Genomic DNA, 23,383 nt, shown 5'->3' on the forward strand with positions numbered 1-23,383 from the left:
GCTCACTCAGATCTCATTGTCAAGCTAACACCAGCCAATTTTTGACAGAAAATAGTGCATGCGCAACATACAGACACACTCTGGATCAGTCATGCTTTGAACATACAGCATTTCCACCAAACACTATGTAACCCTCACTGACATGTACCTTGACAGTAGATCTGCCTTGCATTTCCACCACAGGCAGTACTCTTAAATGTAGCAAGGGTTGTTACTGGATTTTAGTAGCTGCATCACTGATCCATGCGACTCTTGCTGTAGTCTGGATTTTTTGAAGTGAGGTTGTATGAGGTATTTATCCATTAGTCAGTGTAGGACCCACAGTAAATGTCAATCAGCACACCCCTGGTTTGCAGAAGTAGGTAGGAGTCTGACACAGAAGATAAGCAATGTACCGCTGTGGACAAGGTTAACCACAAAATGTCTTTTAGCTAACTAAAAAAAGTTCCACTTAAACTCACTATCAGTTTAAGGGTATGCTATATTGAGAGTACTTTCCATCACAGCCTGTTCTTAAGCACCTTAACTGCCTCAGTTCCCCATCTCTGCTCTCGTCAAAACCACCAGTCTCGACTGACAAAAACGGTAATTTTAGCTCGCTGAGCACAGTAGCTGTTTGTCTACCTCTGCTTCGATTAGTTAGTGAGTTTGTGTCATTGTGTGACTTTGGTGAATCCGAACAAACCCTTTTAAAGCCAAAGTCACACAATGACACAAACAAACTAACTGATCAAGGCAGGGGCAGATCACTAGCTCTTGTTTTTCTCAAAGAAGTCTGGCTTTGAGGAGAGTGATATAATGGCTTCATTTTCCTGTTGGAAATGTCTGACATTTAGGTAAAGCAGTGATAATGCTCTCAATATAGTATACACTTAGATTGATACTGATTTTGGGTGATTAAAATATGTTTTGTTGTTGACCTCTTGACAGCAGTACACTGCTTAGCTTCAGTGTCTGAATCCTGCCTGCTTCTCCAAACTGGGGGCATGCCAACTGACATCAACTGTATGTAATACAATGACTATGGATAAGTACTCCATACAACCCCATTTCAAAAAATCTTTTCCATCCCTTTAACATAGTCTTGTTTTCTCCCACTGAACGAGTGGAACCACTGAGTACTTTACTGGTACCTGATTATAACAAATTACTCCATATGCACTGCATGTTGTAAAGTATCTGTAGTATATATCCAAATTAGACAAACACCGGAAAGTTTTTTGGCTCTTCTATTTGGTTTGCTCTGTTGTTGCTCTGTTTTCTGTCTCTAGGGATGCAGACCTGGGGGTTAATCAGTGGCATGTGACACACCTGGGCCCAGCGTACCATATGCATACTTTATAAGCCACTCATCTAGGGTGTAGAATTTAAGCAATTAGCCCCAAGAGGCTGTGGTTTGCTGGCAGCTAAGGGGCGTTGTTAGGCACAACGCGAACCACGGCCTCACGGGGCTAATTGCTCTGGGTTTCATAAAATAAACACACATTAGTAAGAGCTGCAATAATTTATTAATGAGAAATAATCATTCTTTCACTCTTCCGCCAAAGAAATAGTTCCTCACCAAGCAACAGATGGACGCAAAAATACACAGGAGCTACAGAAACACAGTGGAAAGCATGCTTAAAGCTTAATAACATTTATCTGGGTTGACTATTTAGCTACATTTATCTGGATATCTCCATTAATTGTGCAATTGCTGAAGTAGTGTTATGTTAGCACTCCTCTTTGCTAGTACGGGGGTGTCTGACTCTGGACAGGTGCATTTTAATTGCGCTGTGCCAGAAGCAAGGATGTTGCTCCAGGATTATCTCTCATCGTAGTTTGGGCGCCAGTATGACTGCAGGGAGGATTCACATTTATGCCCCGTTACTGACATGATTTCTCCCTCCTCTAAGCCAGCGTCTGCTTTACAGATCCGTGGCAACATGGAACCGAGAAAATTCACCCCATGGGCTCTCTAGTATACCTAACCGTTAGGAGAGAGAAAAATAAGTCCCCTAAACGTTTCAGAGTAACTAAGCTACACTGTAACAAAACAAACAGACGTTACATGTTAACTTACCATACATCGTCGGCGTAGTTTCTCCGCTTTGGATGGAGATAAAAGGCCGGTGGATTGGGTGGCAGCAGTGACAGATATTTCTCCAGTGAAGCGACAGGACACAGTGGGTTCCCTGGCTGCTCAAACATAAATCCCCAAGACTAATAATCCCCCAGACTCTCTTTGTTTCGTTCGCCGGCATCCTGGTGGTTTTTGGTGCATTCATTAAATGACAGCGTTGCATATTTCTGACCGTTTTCGTCCTGTCGGATGATAAATGAGTCAGGCTTCGTTTGGCAGTTGCCCTCCTTAGCTCTGCGTCCCATATGCTGCTGCACATCAAACCAAACTTTGTTGACAAGACCCTCAAGTGTGTTTGGATTCAGTGCCTGAGAGAGCTTGATTTTCTGAAAGTTGGCCTGTGTTAACACTTGGTGGTGGGATGTTTTGTCACGACCTACTCGGCGAAGTTTCTTCACTACTCCAATGAAGACGTTGTTGCTAGGGGTGAACTCGGTATTGTTCATCAGACACCAGGATCAACTGATGGGCGGATCATTAATGTGACGGTTAAGCCCCGCACAAAGGCCAACACAACTGCTGAAACCGTAAGCTTCACCTTTCCCGTTTATCACATTGGCATAAAACTGGCGGAGAACCTGGTTTAGCTCAATCTTGGTGACCATTTTAAAATCAATAGTCACCTCCTTCTCGGCACACCGGGTCTGAAAACAGCGAACTGACCACAGAGTCTGTTTAACGGTCCCAGCTCCACTTCTTGCCTTTTTCAGCTTTCATTAATTTCAGCGTGTCTCCTTTCTTTTTTCTCTTCTTCTCGATCCCATCCATCTCCTCCAGCCACTCATCCATGCTTAATCCACCCAGTAGATCAACATTCACAACATATGTTATTATATAGAGAAATGGGCTAATGAAGATAAACACTAAACTCTAAATTCAATACTAGTTTAAAACCTTCTAAACAAATATTTAGCTGTATATTGTTATATTATTTTTTCATTTTAACTTAAGTAAATACAGAAAATACTACAGGCTACATGGTCGGTGACACGTATTTGAATCTTGTGGTTGAACTTTAATAAGGTCATAGCCAAACCACAAAGCTGCACATCAGTCATAGTGGTACCTCGAGACTGCTGTTTCAGCTTGACTCTTCAGCTCAGCAATTGGTCCAGAGCTGATAGCACCACAGGGGTCGAACATCATTGGACAAGAAGATCTCCTCTCAATTTAGTGAATCTAATGTATAGGAGATGATTAATGCCAAAACCAAGACTCAGGAGAAGAAGGTGAATACGAAGACAAGAAATGTTGTGAACAACACAGTGTCTCCTTTGAAATGGTTTACAGGAGAAATAACTACTGTAGAGTTTGTCTGTATTGACAGCCTTTATACAGTATATTCAGTATTTTCTGTAGTAATTCAGCTCTAAGTCTGCCTAGTGATTTTGGGCATTCAGGCAAATATTTTGCTTAAGTTCAACTATTAATTGCATTAAGATAAAATAATGATAGAAAACAATTAAAAAAAATGTGCTGTATTCAAAATTACTGATACTAATGTGAAAATACTTATGTATTATCAGCTCAGTATACTTCAATTTACTTGGAGTTAAATCTCTATACGTCATATACTGCTGAATAGTTTCACTGTATTTTATTTCATTTGTTCATCATTTATTTTATGTTTAAAATCGGAATCTGCAAAGTGACAGAAATTAAGTAGATTTTGTTTGTAATTGAATAATGGACTTTATAATACAATATTTTAACTTTTTGTCTTTTAACTAAAATTTAGAATCTAAATAGTAGTGCTTTGAGCTAAATGCTAACATCAGCATTCCAATATGCTTACAATGACAGTATTTACCATCTTAAGTTAGCATGCTAACATTTACAGTACTGTTTACACTAAACACATTTTTTTTTGTAGGTGAACTTTTGTAGTCTAAAGTAATGTCAACATGCTTTTTAATTTATTATTATTATTGTAAGGAAGAAAAAAACTTGGGGGAAATATTTAAAATTGTCCTTTTTGTCTCAGCTGCAGGAGGGGCATTTGTATTGATTGACAGCAGTGGGCAGACTGCCAGAGTGTCAGAGTTCCACTGTAGGGAACAAGAGACAAAGTAAACAAACTTGCACTGGTATGATATCTTATGAAAAATGCATGCACAACAGTTGTATCCTGCAAATGCAAATCCTCCCTCATCCTCGGGCTGCATGTTTATAGTTTCATGGCTGGAGTCCTCCAGGTTGATGAGGAATGTGATGCCAGGGTCAAAGGCTCAATTGGTGTCACTGACTTTTAAAAATAAAAGAAATTACGACTTTATAATAGTGACTTAGATGTCAAAAGATTACATAAATAGGCTACTGCACGTTTTTCATTTGTTTTATTCTGAAAAATAAAAAATATACTTTGGTTCTTAACCGCTGCTCTCCTGCCTGTATTTCATTTTTACCCATGCCCGTACTCATCAGTTTATATCTATACATATTTTTACCCGTTACACAGCTTTTTGCGGGTCGGACTCTATAACAGGAGAGACAGTCAGCTAAGCGGCTAAGCTAATGTGTAAAGAATACTGCAAATGTAAAGATGCACATGTGATGTGCTCTCTTTAACTTGTTTCTGTTAAAAATAATTATTTTAATAATAATAATAATAATAATAATAATACTTATTATTATTATTATTATTATTATTAATAATAAGTATTATTATTGTTATTATTATTAATAATGTATTTATTTATTTCATATTTCTCTTGGCCTGAAGCCACAAGCTATTCCTCTATAGTTGCATCAATCACACTCCATACAGGCAGGCTCTACCGCGGTTACAACTCGCTCGCCCTGTAAGAAAAGGGCGCTAACCCAGTAGCGTTGCAATTATTTCTACCATACTTGTAGCCGTTCCCCCACGCGACACGGCACGAATGACAGGACATTATGTGAGAGGAAGAACGGACCAATAAACGTGTATTTTAAGGTAAGCCTGTTCATTTCATGTGTAATGCTGGTGGTGATTTGGAAGGATGCGCTCCGTGGTGCGGCTGCTGCTCAGCATCACCAGCATGGATATACATGTATTCACATGTCCAAAGCTGAAATGGTTGCCTGAAAGACATTTACTCTGTAAAGTGCAACATTTTTTAGCGACCAGGAGTGAATGTGTGGTGACAGAGATGCTGCATGTCTCCATCATTATTAGATGCTTTTATAGGCTAAAATGAACAAAAGGCTTGTTCATCAGCAGCATCTGGTTGCATTAATCCTTCACATGAAGCTGACTCTAATCCACGGGCATGTTCTGTCATACAGTACTGTGCTGTAGCAAACACTTTATGAAAAAGCCTTCAACACCCATAGAATCCGCAGTAAGCGTTCACTCTAAACAACGCTTCGGTAGGCTATGTCACGATTATTAGAGCATATTGACATGGAGTCTACGTTCATTGGCGTAATTGACAAAAATCATGGTTCATAATCGTACTGAGCTTCTGCCACGTGCCTTTGATGTGTTGATCGCTCAAATTGATGACTTACAGCTGTTGTGGGCTACAGCATGTCTCTCTGTATGTCAGAGAAAGGCTCTTATACAGGGAGGAACCACTGCTGGGGTTTTCATGGGAGGAGATACCAGGAATTAAACCGATCTCTAATCATGTGATCGTATGATTTCATTTCATTGACAGTAGACGGTTTAAAGCAGCGCCAAATCTCAAGGGAAGCCATTGCACTCGTCTTTTTGTCTTGCATCAGCTTCCTGAAACCTTATGCAAAACGCTGCATAGCTTACAGGACATCTGCGGTATACTACGTGTCATATACAGCGTTGTTTGCTTTGTTTCCTATCAAGTACATAACGCACAATGATGCGCTGCTATGGCCAGACACCCACACCTGCGCTCCGGGGAGACTGAGCATGCTTCACGGGCTCCATGTGATGCAGGAGACGTGTATCACAGAGGCTGCATCAGGGAATTCCCAAACTGCTGACCGTTATATTCAGTATTCACTATCACAAGATTGTCCAACTCTTGGATTTACTATACAGATATGTGGTATAGGGAGCTATAGAGAAGAAGCACATTAAAATACTTAACAATAAAACAGTCCCTAAATCTACCTCTCCCTTATGGCCTTTTAATTATGCACTTTTTTCACTCCATCTATGTGTACTAGAGTTTTTAAAGGTCCAGTGTGTAGGAATTAGGGGCACCTATTTGCAGAAATAGTGTGTAATAATTATAACTATGCTTTTATTCACTTCTAATTAGGGATGCACGATATTGGATTTTTTTGCTGATATCCGATATGCCTACATGTAACAACTCATTTGACCAATAACCATACCTGATTCCCTGAAACCTGACACCTGATACCGATGCGATATATCCCTCCTTTTCCCTACCTAATTTTAGTGATCATCAAATCCCTTTGTAGTGGAATTAACATCATATTCTGCATGCATAATCTTATTGTGATGGCCCACCAGCAGATGGAGACATGGAATACAATGCTTTTCAGTGTATGTAATAATTATTCATTGTGCAAATTAAGAAATAGCATGTTTGTCAATTCTGATATAGTTTATTTTAAAGCCAATAACAGCCAATACCCATGACGTGCCAATATTGTTGCGCATCCCCACTTCTAGCCAGTGTTTTTTTGGGGCCTGACTGATAGGCTATGGATTTTTTGGGGCCAATGCCGATTCCATTATTATGAAATAAAAAAATCCAATAACCAATATATTGGCCGATTAAATTTCTACGTTTTTCAAGCGAACACACTGTCTGTGATCATTTTGACTTGACCAGCAGACTTCACTACAAGCCGATTGGCTGTTGACACAGGTGACGTGCTCTATGTTCTAAAACCGGCCGCCTGAGATTTGACCAGCTGAGTTGAGGATGACACCATCAGCTGGAGTGAGTTGAGCTCAGACCGGCCAGTTCACACCGCTGCAACTTTACTCTGCACATTCTAAAATGGTTTTGTCTCATCACAAATCTTTGGTCTGATCTGGGCTTATGTTTGCTGGCTGACTCTACAGGGACTAGAAATGGTCTCTGTTACTAGGTTGTTAGGGTCAGCCTACTTGCTGGGGTAGTAAATTAGGTTTCATTATATCATTACCTACTGACATGACTGAGTGTTTTCCAGTTCTTAATCAGACGCCATTTCCATTGAAACAGAGACAACTCTAGCAAAAAGGTTTTGTTAATTATTTTGAGAATATATGAATGAATTTTGATTATAGCTTTTATTTTGTTGGTAACCATTGTATAACTGCAATATTACACTCAAGGGTGAGCTTTATTGTCACTGTTGGCACTTCAGTGATGCTTACAAACTGGCCAAATTATTGTCATGCCAATAGTGACAGTCAAGCATAGCTTTTTGTGTAATGCTTACAGGGGCGGAAATCCCGGGGGGAACAGGGGGGACATGACTCCCCCTTCAGTAAAGCTGTACCCCCCTAGAATAATTTGAGGCACAATTAATAATTTTTGAACAATGCAGTAGTATTTATTAAAAGCACAATATAAGCGGTGCTCATTATAAAAGCGCAATAATGTGCTATTTAAATCTTAAAAGATTTAGTCCCCCCCTCCCATTCCTAGTAGTGGTATATCCCACACTCTTTTCAACGGGCGGGGCTAGCAGCCGTTAGTACTTGGCAGCAGTTGCAGCGTGTGGCCCACATCACGCGGGGTAAGATGTACAGTCGCAGATACAGTTTAACTTACACAAGTTACAACACATCCCATTTACTGTTACAACAAGCCCCAGGCCCAGGCTGATAATATAAACTGTCTGCAACATTTCTCCTGCATTGTTCAAAAGTCAGAGTTTAGTGATAGTCAGAGAGGACAGGAGAGAAAGAAGAGGGAGAGGACAGGACAAGAGCAGTCAGTGGCGGAGCAGCTCGTAGTTAATATCTGTAGGCTCTCCACCTGTCAGTGAGACAAACATGACAGACGTGCAGTTTAACTGACGAGGAGCGGCCATCACGCGTGACTATTACGCACGGTTGTGACGGAGCGGCTTGTAGCTAATGGGTACCTGTCTATGGGCTCTCCACCTGTCAGTGAGACAAATATGAAAGACATGCAGTTTAACCGAGGAGCGGCCATTACGCGCGACTATTATGCCCGGTTTTGAGGTGCACAGTTTAATTGCAGGAAATGTTTATCTAACTGCCGGTAAAAAAACGGAAAAAAACAAACAAAACAGTTTGCTCTTGCAGCCAGCCAGAGATGAAGGATCCATTTCACACATCTGAGCCAGATGAAAAAGAGGGAGAGAAGGAGAGAGATCGAGTTTCGGTCTTTGATGAATGAAGCCTTATTGTTTTGCTGCTATTAAACAATGAGAGACATGTTTTCTCTGTTTACTTAATAGCATAAATATTCACACTACTGCGCACGGGGAGACAGAGACCTGCTCTGCTCCAGACACACTCAGCACCTTGGACAGCACGGCGCACCTGACTGTTGTCGATGTGTAAATGTTAATTTGATTTCAATCATTTTGTTTTAAATCTAGACTACCCCCATCGGATAAATGACGGTGGCCTCGTAGGGACAAAAAGCCTTGCGCACAAGTTTTTCAGGAGTAGGTCTATCTAGCGACGAGTTGTATATTTATTTAGAAATCTAAACCATGTTATGATATTGTAATGAATCCCTCATGAGCAAGAGACCAGAGGAGTGTTCGGGAAAAAGGCCCGTTTATTTAAGCACTCCAGAAACTCCAGTAACATTCCAGGGGGTAAAAGACTCCGTCCCAAACTCTGACTCTTCTAGCGTAACAGACACACTTCATAACTTTACACACACACTCGTTTACCATAGCGAGTGGGCACCCCCTCCCCTCCCTGCTCCACCAATCTCCAGCCTGCACACTGACTGACAGCGTAGCCTGTAAACAGAGCTCAGCTGTTCATTTAGCCTAGCAATATCTCCGGACTATAGTAGCTGCAATGGACGACTTTGAATGTGATTTTGAAGAGTTTCTTGTAGCGGACACAGACCCAGAGCCATACCTGTTTGAGCCGGAGCATACAGATGAGGAACTCCATGTGTTTGATGCTGAGCGGGCGAGAAGAGAGGCTGAATGCACAGAATGGGATTCGGTGCTACTGCTACCATCGTTGGGGAGATATATCACCAGGAGGAAAAGCGCCGTAGAGAGTGCATCACAAGGAGCGAAGTTGCGTCTTCTTTTCCTCGCAGATGACGGTTTGGGTTCATTCTCTCCTGTTGCGTGGTAAGTGTGGTCCATTCGCAAACTTTATAACTAAAAAAACTTTTCACTACTCTCTATCGACGAACTACTAACACTCTCTGCTGTTTTGTCCTCCTTCTTCCTTCCTTCTGCTGTCTTCGTTGGTTCATTTATACACGCAAAACACGTTCTCTGGCTGGCTGGATTGTCCGCTCGGTCTGCCGTACATACATGGCAGTGCAAGATGGCGACCTCTCTAAAGCAAGGCCCTTGCTATATATATATATGCTATATATATATATATATATATATATAAAAGCATGGGTAGAAGATTCAGATTCAGATTCAGATTGACAATAAACCATGCCAAATATTACACACTGGCCCTTTAAAGCATCAAATTGCCGTAAAAGATGCTGTATAAAAGACAGGCTACAACTTTTTTTCCTTGCCCCCCCCTGGAATTATTCTCTAAAATTTTACTGTTTATTGTCCCCCCCCAACTATGAAATGGGATTTTCGCCCCTGAATGCTTAATTCTGCACTGTGCAGCTCACGCATCCAATTGACTTTGAATGGGGGGAGGGGGACCTGTTTGGAACACTACCTCTCTGTATAGTAACCTAGTTTTAATTGTTAGTGGCAGAGTCCTTTATTCCTGTGCTGGAATCAAATTACCTGCCTACGCATGTAGGATTCACAGGAGACAATGCAGCATGTAATCCAGCCTTACTCTTTATAATTTTTTATCAGCCTCATTGTTTACTGTTTGCTCTCCTAACATTGTTTCAGTGTTTGAAGTTACTGCTAATGCAAACTGAACATCTCCTTCTGCTTTGCTTCACATTTCATTAATCTGGCAAAACACTGGGTGGCCATCAAGATCAATCATCAATAGAAATATTATTTGACCTCTTTCATTTTCATACTCAGTGTTAACTGGACACCATCCTATACACGTGGTGTCATTATTTCTATAGCGTTGTTATCTATTATAACAGTATGTGGGCCAGGATGGAAGCATTAGGGGACCTGCTTGTTGTGTTACCTCGAGACATTCACTGTCCTTTGCACATCATTTATGAGGTGCCCATTAGCTGACTCAATGGCCATGATGTAGGCACACGCATTTACGCACACAGATTACCAAACATTAACCACGAGAACCCCGTGACAGTTACTGACAGTCATAACAATTTGTGTGCACAAGTATGAGTTGTCACATAGCCTACATAGAGGGGAGTTAGTGGTGAGTCAGGTGTCATGTTGCTTGGGAAGTCTTCAGAGTATCATCATAGCATTTCCTTGTTTGGCATACTTCTATCTGGTAAAGTGGCAAGTGTAGTAGTATCATAAAGATGAATGGAAAAGGCAATGATGTGAAATCATTCCCAAAGCATGAGAGTGACAAATAAATTATTGACCCTGTGATGACTTACTGAGCTATCTCTGTGAAAACTGAGAAAAATCCATCTGCTGCTGAAAACCATAAGATGCGAATAAAATCAACAACAAAGCTAGAAAGTGGACCTTGAATTTCTGATTTTTTTTGTCAAATTCTCCAAAACCCTGAGCATTAAACACATTGGATCTTTAACCTAGCATCTACCTACTGGAGAAGCATTTGGATTTGTCTGCTGAGATTGGTGGTGGACACCATTTTTTGACAAGTAGTAAGATATTTTTCTGTTTGTTTGCCTTTGCATTAGTACAAACTCAAATAAGCATTTAAGAATATTATCACAGAGCCACAAAGAGCATCACGATGCGTCATGTCTGACACAGGCATCCACTGACAAAGCAGGGGTATATGATGAGTTTGGTTGTGGCTGACAGTGTCAGAAATAGCAGGCGCCCATGTGCGCACCATGCAAAAGGTGCCTTTGTACGTCAGTATCTGACAATGAAATCAGCAGCAGTATTTGACGAGTTGGGAGTGTGTGAGATGTTGGAATTGAGTAACTGTGGTTATATTAATTGTAGATGACTGGCAGATGGAATATCTGGGAATTAAAATGGCTAATGTGTCTTTGTAGAAAGCCAGGGGACAAATAGAATACTGGGAGGAGGATGGGGGTGGTTGAGCAGCTATACAGCCAGGAGACTAGGTTAATGTAAAGACAAGAAGAACAGATTCAACAAACAAGTTATAACTTGTTAATTAGAGAGCTTTCAAGGTGCTAATAGGTGTTACCTATTTTGTTACCTCTGGACAGATAGGCGGCTGTAGGTAGAGGTAGGGGTAGAGTGGGTCATCCACTAAGCAGAAGATCAGCGCTTCGATCCTCGGCTCCTCCAGTCTGCCTGTCGAAGTATCCTTGAGCAAGATATTGAACCCCAAATTGCTCCTGATGATGCTTCCATCAGTGTGTGAGTGTGTTAGAAACTGAGTAGCAGGTGGTAGCCTTGGCCACCAGCGTATCACGCTGAATGTAGGCATGGACTGTAATGCTATATGGCGTATACTGCCCCCATCAGTTCCAGAAAAGTCATAGCACCGATTCTTATGCTGGTATCATTTTTTCCGTTTTTTTTTTTTTTTCCAAAAAAATGAGTATCTACAATAAAGTTCTATTACAAAAATGTTACATTACTGTTATTCCATCCATTCATCCATTTTTATCCACTTATCCGGGGCCAGGTCGCGGGGGCAGCAGGCCGAGCAAAGCAACCCAGACATCCCTCTTCCCGGCAACGCTTTGCAGCTCCTCCTGGGGGACCCCAAGTGGGACGTGTCCGGAACACCTATTACTGTTATTATAAACTTAAATCACATACAATTATAATATAAAGTTAAACAAGGTATTATAATGAAATTAAATAATGTAAAGTTACAATATAAAGTTAAATAAGGTATTGCAATAATAGAGTTAAATAACAAACTTATAATATAAAGTTAAAGTATTGTTATAATAAGGTTAAATAAAGTTATGTTGCAATGAAATAAATCAATGTGGAACTACAGATGCTTTTATTCTGAAGCACCCAGCTCATCCTGGCCAACAGTGTCGATGTTTTGCTGTGAACTGACAGTTGACCGTTAGCAGAAAGTGAAAGTGTTACTGCAGTGCCATTAAACATGTGGATTCATTCACTATGAGCAGGAAACAAACAGCTCTCCAGTTCATATAATAATAATATTTGCAAGTTGCATTGGTGCTCTGTGGATGCAAACTGCAGCAACTGGTTGCAGTCGGCAGACAAACAGATACAAAAACAAGATAAGCCTCACAAACTATCACCTAGGAGAAGTGGCCTGGACGCGCGGGTAAGTGTGTGTGGCGTATCATGTTTGTGCTGGTGTAAAAAAGGATGTGACAATTTATAGTTGATGATGATTGTCCCATAGAAAGAGCACCTCAAGCAAACAATTCCTGGAAGCGCTCCTCTACAGACATTTTGTGAATTTATAGTTGATGTTTGCGATATAGTCATTTTACACATCCTGTGTGGAACAAGTCACGATACATTGTGTATGCTTGATATATTGGCCATGTCTACATAACATATTAACACTTTACACTTATGTGTAATGTGAAAAAGGTTTGTATCACAAAGGTCATGTTTGCATGTTTGCACCACACTAAAGTCAGAGTGTGTCTCTGTGTGTGGGCTGGCAGAGCAGCGACTCAGCATTTCCTGTCAAAGCATAGGATCAGTCCTCTCATCAAAGGTTGAACCTCCTCCTCATTTCTCTGTTGTCTTCACCTTACCACAGCTGAAACAAGCTGTTCACTAGTGAATCCATCACCGTCTGTCAACAAAGTGTAATATATTGCCCTGATTTCAATCAGAGTCTTGTGTGATGCACCACATAAAAACAACATAGTGTACCTAATGTGGAACATCAGATTTTTTGATGACAGCAGAGTGATTTCACAGAGAGCACTGTCGCTGTGGTGATAGGCATTGTGCAGAACTAATGCAGTTTAATTTGAAGGTTGTCTGACCCAGTTCACAAAAACAGATGGGGCCAGAGCAGGATAAAGGACTCGCTCCACATGCAGTGTTGTGTGCACTAAAGTGGCAAATGAGTTATACAACTTAAAAGCCATACAATCTTAATAACACCTACCATGTGTGCATATGCCATGCTAGCTTCAATGTCTGTTAGCATATTAGTCTTTGCAGTGTTTTATCAGCTAAATCAGCTACCCACGCCTGTTGCCGTACAACCAGCTGAGGTCATCACCCTCATTCAGTGCTACAGAAAGTATCTGGCAAACCACTTAGGGACTGTAATAAAGTTATTGGGGTGGAGAGGGGGGCTTAATCTTATATTTCATTTTATAAAAAAGCAAGATTTTCCTGCTAAGATTTCTAAATATGTTCATGACAAACAGTCACTCTCTTGCTGCTAAATTAATGTTTGTTGCTACCACAGAATAAGTGAAGGGAGCAACAAATATGATGCAACTCAGGGACACTGCAAACTTCCTTCCCCACTCTGGATTCAAAAAAATAAAACATAAATGTGAATTCAATTGGATAATGTTCTCACTCTGTTTCCACTAGCTTCTGCAACACAATGGAATTTTTCTGTCAGTTTTTTAATTGAGAAATTGCCATACACTGCAGCACTTAAATATTACAACCGAAATATTGAAACCTTTGTCATTTGAACAAAGTTAAACAATTATTCATTTGACAGCATACAAAAAGCAGCATACAAATTTAACAACGAGGCAGTGCTCTTTGATACTTACATCATCTTAATTTTGTTTAATTCACATTCATAAAATTCACATGGGCTGTAATCTTCTGGTCAGTTAGTCAATTGGTTGGTCAATATGCTGTTGTCCGACCAAATTCTCATTGGCTGGACAGTCGCTGGTGTTACTTTAATAAGGCCACCAAAGCATTTCTTTCCCAGAGGAAACTTGTCTGTGTCCTCTGCAATGGTTGGTCATTGTGGTATTTGTCTCCCCCTTCTCCACTTTGATTGAACGGCTGGTGACAGTGACGAGTGGAGCATTTTACCGAATGTCAAACATTTTCCAACTCTCATTTTTAATCAGAAAAACAGGTAAAAACTCACAAAAGATGTTCAGTGTTAGATTTTATCACTATGGATTTATTCAACATATTCTCATAGAACAATATAATATCCTGTGAAAATATGGTACAAATTTGTGCCCCATGAATGACATTACATCTCTAATTAACATTAAATTACTGTGGTTAGGTTTAGGCAATTTATGTAACTATGGTCAAGTTTAGGAAAAGACAGGATGAGGACGTACCTTAAAATGTCTCAAAGTTCACTCAAAGTTCACACGAATCCAGAAACGCAACTCCAGGGAAAAAGGCGTGTGCAAAAATCCATTTTTTTGTGACCCATCTGCCACCTCGACCTGCCTCCTTACGAGTGCTCAGGACTGCTTCCTTGTTTAGTGTGTGATGTCATCCATCTTTATATACAGTCTATTGGTCAGATATTTTTCCCCCAACAACCAGTGGATTGATTTAATTAAGCAATATCACACGAGAGGGAGTGATGCTGTACTTGTCGGCTGTGACTGGCCTGCGGCCTCGTGCCTATGACCGAATTACAGCCGTGACGATATCACAGTATAACATCACGAGCTCGAGTGTGATATTGCTTTTATACAACAGTTAAACAGTTAAATAGAAATGTTGAAAAATGACAAACAGTGGGCATTTTATATAGATAAGCATTTTATTTGTCTTCTGCCAACAAAAATAGTTCCCTCAGGACTCCACTGTTACCGTTGCTATGTAACACAGACATGGTGCGCCAGGCACTTACTCTTTATACACATTTATCTGCACATTTCCATTAATTGTGCAGCCAGTGAAATAAGTCTGTGGTGACTGCATGGTGGACTGTCGCTTCACAGGCACAGCTGACTCTGCCTTCTGATCTGACAGTATGTTGCTTTTTCTCCAAGTCATTGAGCTCCGCTGATGAAACACTGACAAACCTGGATGTGTGCTCAGATGGATTCAGCTTCTCCTCTCCCTCATCTTCCTCTCATGACCATTCATAGTTCAATTCAAAACTTATTTTAGGAAATAAATCCATATTTTTGGCTGTTTGACAGTGGATGGATTAATTAGCCTACAACGCAACTGCTGACCCAACTGACACTAACCGTCAGTTTTGATTTGATTGTTGATTGCAATCAGCTATGAGGCGGAGTGATACATACACAGTGAAATAACCGTGATGTTGTACTCCAATATCATCACGGTTTTACTGTCTCTCGACCAATCAGATTGCAGGGCCGGAACTAACTGTTGTGTAAGAGAAGTTAGAATCTTGGTTGACGGAACTGTGGCATCATACTGTATGGCTAGCAGTTATTAATAAGTTCAGCAACAGAGTAAAACCTTTTAAAAGCTTGGTGTTGGAGACCAAACTCTATATGTTGGATTTGTTTGTTTTCAATTTAAAAAAATCAATAAACAGAGCATTGAGAGACTCAGAAAAAAAAAAAAAGCTTGGTGTTGGATGTAAGCCGCTGCTGCTATTTAGCTCATGCTAACACTCTGGAGGCTGTCCTTCAGCGCTGTGTCTAACCTGTAAAAATAGCTGCAGGAACTTTGTTGATCTGGTAGGGTGTTGGGTGGTCAAAGATCAGACCCTTGGTGCAATCCTGTTGTCTTCCTCTGGAACTGTGAAAGACGTCCACACTGCGACATGTTTTCTCCTCTAGACAGCGTGCTGCAGTTGCTGTTGTTCTTCTTCTCTGTGTTCATTGGTGGCTTACAAACCAAGTTTAAAGGTACATGTACCACCACCCACTGTGTCCATGTGTAGATACTGCCCTTGTTAAGTCAGTGAAAGCAGTCTGGCTTCATATTATCGGCTCTATTCATCAGCTAAAATCAGAATAATGCATAATAATAAGAATATCCCATTATTGGCCGATAATTTATTGACCAGATATATATTGTGCATCCCTATTTGATTGCTTTGTTGTAGAAACACTGTTTTTATCTAGAGATTTGGAGTGGACCATACAGAATACTGTTGAGTGTTTCAACAGCGTTTCAATGATGTCGCTGTAGTCTATTGTGTGACACTGAAACAGCACGTGGATGCTCGAGACACATGCGTTTAAAAAATGCCCAAACAAAAACACAGACATTTTATTTACAAGATGTGTGTGGCCTGTGCTGCAAACTTTTAAGGCTCTGTAGCTCCAGTGCTATGTGCAAAAAGTTAACATTTTGATTGTCTTTTTTTTTTTTTTTTTTAATAAAAGTGCTTATGACATCTCACATGAGGCTTTGACTTGTAACTTAACATGTTGCCCATTTTGTAGAAAATACCGAGATATATATTGTGTATCGCCATTCAGCCTGAAAATACAGAGATATGAATTTTTGTCCATATCGCCCAGCCCTACTTAACACAATTAGCAACACAATGAGCACAAAAATAGATCAGAAATAATGTTTGGAAAAGTCACAAACTATGAGGTGTGGATGATATAAATAGCAAGAGTGATGCAGATGACATCATCCTGTACACCACTTGTCAGTCATTTATAAAAACAGAAGTTAGTAACACTGCGGTCATTTGTCTTGTGAAATTATGGTGCGAGTGTGTGGGTGAGTTCCTGGAATGTGTGTGATATAATGACTCAGCCACAACCTCTTTTCAAATCAAGCCCACAGAGCCAGATGAACCACAAACCTTTGAGATCAGGGTTTCTTATACCATTCTACACGTATGCCAGTCCATATTTATTCTTTTTTTCTTTTTCAGTGACTCTTAACTATGGTCCCCTGTGTGTTTATGGGGGCACACTAGCATTCTTTGTTTTTCAAAATACACATTTTGATACAGTAACTTCCCTCTTGCCCCCTCTTACCCTCCATCCTTCCTTGAAAGGCAGAGGCACCGCTGAGGCTAAGTGAGGCTTCAGGCGGTGCAGACAGTCAGAGAGCTTTGTCAGCTGCTCTCTAGGTCTTATCTCAAATGCACATGGAAGTCCCTTTTAGACTATAACATGTCTGAAATCTAAGTCCCTTATTGGCTGTCTCTTTAGGTCATATCTTCCAGTTGGGTTCACCACCAACAGGAGGCAGCAAGGTCACATGTGCTGGCATGTCTGTGAGATGTAGGGCAGGGCGTTGATGTGGGTCTGTGTGTCTCTATGTCTGCAGTCAGATACAGACAATACTATTGGACATCTGTCTGTGTCTGTGTGATATTTTACTTCATCCAACACAGAGCGTGTGACACACATGTCAGCATTTGGCCTTTATTGAAAAAATGACAGTTATTCTTACAGTGTGCACATGCCCTGTCCCATTCACTTTATTTGCACAGTTGTAATTATTTTTGAATAAAGTATATGATGTCCTGTCTTTACACTTTATTTGCTAGCCTGTCTACTCATCCTTCCATATTCAAATAGCTATAACCACATTGCCCAATGCATACTTTATAGGATCTGCCAAATATGATTACGAATCATGTTTGGACAAAAATTAAAACAATGAAATACAAAATAGGTCTACACATGGCCGGATACCTTAGGGGCGCTTGGGCAAATGAGCTGCTAGGCCTCTATTACACCAATTTTGTTAATATAAATATGTAAATAAATATATAAATATGTGTATTATGTTTAATATGTTTTGCGGACAGTCTGCAAAAAGCTGTGTCATGGGTAAAGATATGTATATACATAAATTCATGGGTACAGGCATGGCTAAAAATGAACTACAGGCAGGCGGGCAGCAGTTGAGACAAAAATACATTTTTTTTCATTTTTCAGAATAAAACAAATGAAAAAGATGTGCAGTATATGTTTACTATTTTGACATCTAAATCACTATTATCAAGCCGCAGTGCCTTTTATTTTGAATGTCAATGACACAAATCGAACCTTTGAGCCTGTCATCACATTCATCAATGATGTTGAGGACTCCAGCGATAAAACTTAGCAGCCCAAGAATGAGGTGGCAGCATACATCAAGTTCAGGACACCCAAGGAGGATGCATTTGAGGTTTCATGGTGGTGGAAGGAGCATACTAAAAAGTTTTCTAGCCTGGCACTGATTGCGCTAAATGTTTTTGCCATTCCGACACTGAACACAACCAGTGAAAAAGACTTTCCTGCGCTTGATTTGTAATTCAAAAACATTGAACTCAGCTTAATGTGAGTGACTGTAGCTTGTGTATGGTTAATCACGGGTGCGAGTCGGGTGGCAGGACTTTTATTACTGGGTGTCGGGTCGGTTCTGGCACTGAGCTTTATGGGTAGGGGCGGGTGCGGGTTTCCAAAATGAACCCATGCAGGACTCTGTTCTCATCTAGCTCTCCAGAAAGTAAGTAGGCATATTTCTCAAAATGTCCAACTTTTGCTTTTAAACTAGATTTTGTCAGAGGGACTCTCTTGATGGCAGGGCCTCAAACAACAAGAGCCTGAATCAGGACCCACCTGAAGCAGGACCCACCCTCAAAGTGCAGTAAAGTGCATTTAATAGTTTTGGCATTGATGTGGTCACAAAGGGGAAAAGGTTGGCATGACGTAAATATCAGCCTGTGTCCACGAAGGTCCACGTGGACCATGTGTAGCCCAATACTTGGCTCATGTAGTTCTATTAGTACTTCATTTGGTTATAAATTTTGGCTCCACACATGAAGTCAGGATGCCCAAGAAGATGCATTAAGACTTGTATCATATCAGTAGATATTGTGCTTCCCATGTTCCCAAACCAAATTAAAATAGATAAGCTACCACAAACCAATTGCCAAACAGTCAACGTGGTGCTTTTCAGGATCTTAGTGGCCCTGGGGCAGTTGCCCACATTACCCAGTTGGTAATCCAGCTGTGGGTCTACGGAAACAACAATTATCAACACACTTAGTAAAACACCTACAATAAATTATGTGTGATGGAGCAAGGGAAGACAAAGTTGAGTGGTCATGCATACTCTTACAGCCAAACACACAGATTTTACTGTTAAACACATTTTCTTGTTCCATCTAATGCAAGGATTTGCCGCTTTTCTGTATTTTACATCACCGTAAATTGAGTGTCTTTGTGGACTGTTTGTTGAACGAAACAAGACATTTGAATTTACATTTTTTTAAATTTGAATATTAATTTAAATAACTATTTTCCAACAATTTGTACACTAACACATAAATTGGAAGAACGATGAACAGAATAATCTACAACAGAAATAATCTTTAGTTGCCACCCTACATGTACTGTCTGCTAATTCTCTTTGATTATAGCTTTGACTTTGACCAAAAGGTCAGCTGCTGCTCTATAACATCAGGTTCCTGTTTTCTTTTGTGATAGATACTCTCACACTGCATTGACTAACTTCCTCATAACAATCCATAACAATGAATATTTCATCAAACTAGGAATTGCCTGAAAAACAGTACAGAATTGTTTTAATGTTATTCAGGCGTGCTTTTAGCTGTAGTTCAGGTAGAAGAAGAAGATATAGTTGTTGAGAGTATCTGCACTGATACTGCTCTACTTCACTGCTCTGTTTCTGTCTTGTCAGTTTTGTGGATTAAAGAGGAGAGGAGAGAGGAGAATGAACAGCTGAGCAGACAATAGAGATGCTTCATTGCTATAGAGGCGAGGGGTAAATGAGCAGTGTTGTCTGTTGCCTGTGGGGCTAGTTGAGGTTTGCTCTCTAATCTGCAACCAAGCAGAAGATCATTATTGGGTCAGTGCCTACTGCGTCCCATCCCATTAATTCCCCACAGTGACACTGGGGCCCGTAGGGTTGGATTGCCCTGCCTACTGTGAGATGGGTGCCTACTTTACTGGGAGGACAGGAACTGGCTAGAACAACATATAGGAACTCGCCTGGATGCTAGTATACTGGCCATTACTGGCCATTATTATCGGATATCTGCAAAAAAATAAAAAATAATGCATCCCTAATCAGAATCAGAATCAGAATCAGAAATATTCTGATTCTGATTCTGATTCTGATTAGGGATGCATTATTTTTTATTTTTTTGCAGATATCCGATATGCCTATAACTACTTATTTGGCCAATAACAAGATATATCCACTTTTTTCCTACCTAATTTTAGTGATCATCAAGTCTCTTCTGTAGTGGAATTAACATCATATTGTGCATGCAAACTATTATTGTGATGGCCCACCACCAGATGAAGACATGAAATACAATGCTTTTCAGTGTATGTAATATTCATTCATGTTGCAAAATAAGGAAAAAAACTTGCTGGCCGATTGTAATAGTTCATTGTAAAGCCAGTATCAGCCGATATTATTGTGCATCCTTACTGGCCACGTATTGCACTTGCTCCTGTGTGTGTATTCATGTACTAGAGAACTTTGAGGGCATCTAGGGCTGGACAAAATTAGAGACTATTCAATGTCATCAGTAACATTTAAGTGAGCACATGATGCAGCGTGAGGTGGAGATGGTCTTGTGTTGTGCTATGGTAAAGATTTTTGAAAATTGATTGGACAGATTTCTGCCATCTTGAATTTAGCAAATTTTGAAGTATCTAAAATTTTCAGTTCATCAGATCAGATGCCGGGTTAAGTAGTCAGACAGACATGGTAAACCAAAAAGTATAGTGAACTTGGAATTAGTGGGGAAGATGTTACAATTTTCTCAAAGGGTGGCCTCACAGCTGGTAATTATTATCAATAAAACATCTCTGCTCTCTTCAGATCTATAAACAAAGACTAAAAAATTCACAAATCCCCTTTTACAAGCTTAGACATGAATAAAGCTGAAAATATATTCCTGCTACTGAGGCTATGTTCACAGTACAGGGCTTATTGCTCATTTCTGACGATTTCCCCCAATCCTAACCCTAACTGACATACTGGTACAAGTTAGCCATGTGCTTCTGTCTGGGAGAAAATATGGCGTGTTTTCAGAGAAATGCCCTTCGGAGCAATGGGTGTCTGGATAGGGGGCTGTTGTACGCATGAGCTTTCAGTCCACTAGCTCTGTTAGCAGGTATTGCTGGTACTTATGTGGAGAGAGAGGTGTGGGTGTGGCCAGGAAAGTCAGGAGTGGTGGGGCGATGATGTGGATCCCTCCAAAACCTGAGGATGTCCAGGGTTACGTTTCATTAACTCTGGTGCACTTTGTGACAGCGCTGTTTCTGTACACATGTACTGTTTGTATGTTTTCCCTCAAAAAATAATGCACCTGTAATCATGAGCCAGTAATTCGTGTATAACCCACATGTCCCGTAAGGCTGCAATCAGTGACCAACATGATCGGGAGTAAAGAATAAAGAGGGGAAGCTGTCTCATACCTGATTTATGGTCCTGCGTTGACTCAACGACATCGCTACGTTGTTGCCGTGACGCCGTCGTGAACCCTTCGAACTTCTCTGTCACTCCGTTTCATCGCGGTGCAGTTCACCACCAGAGCAGTAGGAGGCTGCGTTCCTTTCCTGAGTGGTTGTCATCGTCTCTAGTTGATTCTTTGTTTAGCTTCCGGCTTTTCCGGTCACAGAGAAATGAATGCGGAGCATGGACAGACGGCTCCGGCCGTATCTGTATCCGTATTGAACGTTGAGCATAATGGCATATATATAATGAGCGTTAATACTGCAACATCTACATCACAACAGAAGATGTTTAAAGATGGCGGGGAATGGCGCAATCTGGAAATACGGAACCGGAAATGCATTGCTACCAAGCAAACCAATCACAGCCCTGCCGGTCTGCGCTGGGTCTGCGTCGATGTGTAGTTACATTTTTGGGGAGGTGCACGTCAGGCTACGCCAGGGGGCTACGGCGAGCCTTCTGCGTAGCCCCGTACCCTACGATGTAGCGACGTCGTTGATTCAACGCAGGACCATAAATCAGGCTTAAGGAGGCAGGTTGGGGTAGTGGATGAATCACAAAACACGGGACTTTCCACAGGAGACCAGTGTTCAGAACTGTGTGAATTTTGAGCATACTTCCTTCCTTTTAAGGTACGTCATCCCCATCTTTCCCTTCCTAACCTAATCACAGTAACTTGCCTTAAACTAGAGACGCCCAACCATGTTTCTTTTTGTAGACCTTACCCCAGTAACTTTACTGGCCTAAACCTAACCTCCGTAACTTTTTCTTAGGTGTGTAACTTTATGTTAAGTACGTAACGTCATTCTTGGGACACTAATTCATGGGATATCTCATAAACACATTGCTGCATGTTGGCAAGCTGTCCCTGTCAGAAAGCATCTGCCAGTTGAGCTGTATTGGCTGGCAGTTGGAGCAACCTATTGCAGCAGCTGTATGCCTTTTGTAATTTCGACAGACCACTACGACACTTCCTGTGACACTTCTCAAACACCATGTGGTGCAACTTGGACAAATCATCAGTGATGACCCCAGGATAATAGGGTCTTTAATCATTAGACACCCTCACCTGGGCGACTCAGCCAGATTGAAGTATGATGTAGAAAAACTATTGATGTATGGGAGGACAACCATGGATTCTGACAGGGATGCATGATAATATCTGCACGTCATCAGTATCGGTAAATTATTTGAATCAACCAACATGCTGATAATATTGATACGTTATTGGTAATTCCACTACAGAAAAGACTTGATGATCACTAAAATTAGGTGGGGAAAAATGTGGATATATCGATATCTGTATCAGTATCTGTTATCTGCCAATTAAGTTGTTATGTATCGGCATTTTGGTTCGAGGCAAGAAATCCAATATCGTGCAGCGGTTGCATGGCCAGCCATTGGATATGTGTTTTATTTTAGAACCACATATGAAAGTGGCTCAGATCTATTTGGAAAAAAATCTAATTTATGTTTCCTTGCTTGTAATGTGGACGTAGCCTAAGATTTCTCAGGCTGGTATCAAGGCTGCAATTATCTCCTCTCTTACAAACAATGGTCAGATGTATGTTATATTAGCCTCTCAACATGCACAGGGTCAACAAGGCCAAATAAACAATGCTGCTGGAGTTTGATTTAGGATTGTATGCTTTTCTAATTTAAGGTTCAAAGAGCTGGTTCTTGGCATTACATCAGTGCTAGGTTCAAACAGGGTTACTTGTTCTCACAGTTGATTCACTGAATTCACTCCAGCTTTGCAGCATCTCCTCTACTACAGTTCTA

The 23,383-nt window shown here is 40.7% G+C and overlaps 1 protein-coding gene across 1 annotated transcript in view; it reads left to right on the forward strand.

Moving 5' to 3' along the window:
• The first annotated feature begins 4,907 nt into the window (after positions 1–4,907).
• Positions 4,908–23,383, forward strand: part of slco4a1 (solute carrier organic anion transporter family, member 4A1) — a 52,459-nt gene continuing 33,983 nt past the window's right edge. The window contains exon 1 of the mRNA XM_049580334.1: positions 4,908–5,057. The gene's annotated coding sequence lies outside the window, so the exon portion shown is untranslated. The remainder of the gene's footprint in view (positions 5,058–23,383) is intronic.

The sequence above is a fragment of the Epinephelus fuscoguttatus genome, linkage group LG7 (assembly GCF_011397635.1).
Source record: "Epinephelus fuscoguttatus linkage group LG7, E.fuscoguttatus.final_Chr_v1".
NCBI lineage: Eukaryota > Metazoa > Chordata > Actinopteri > Perciformes > Serranidae > Epinephelus > Epinephelus fuscoguttatus.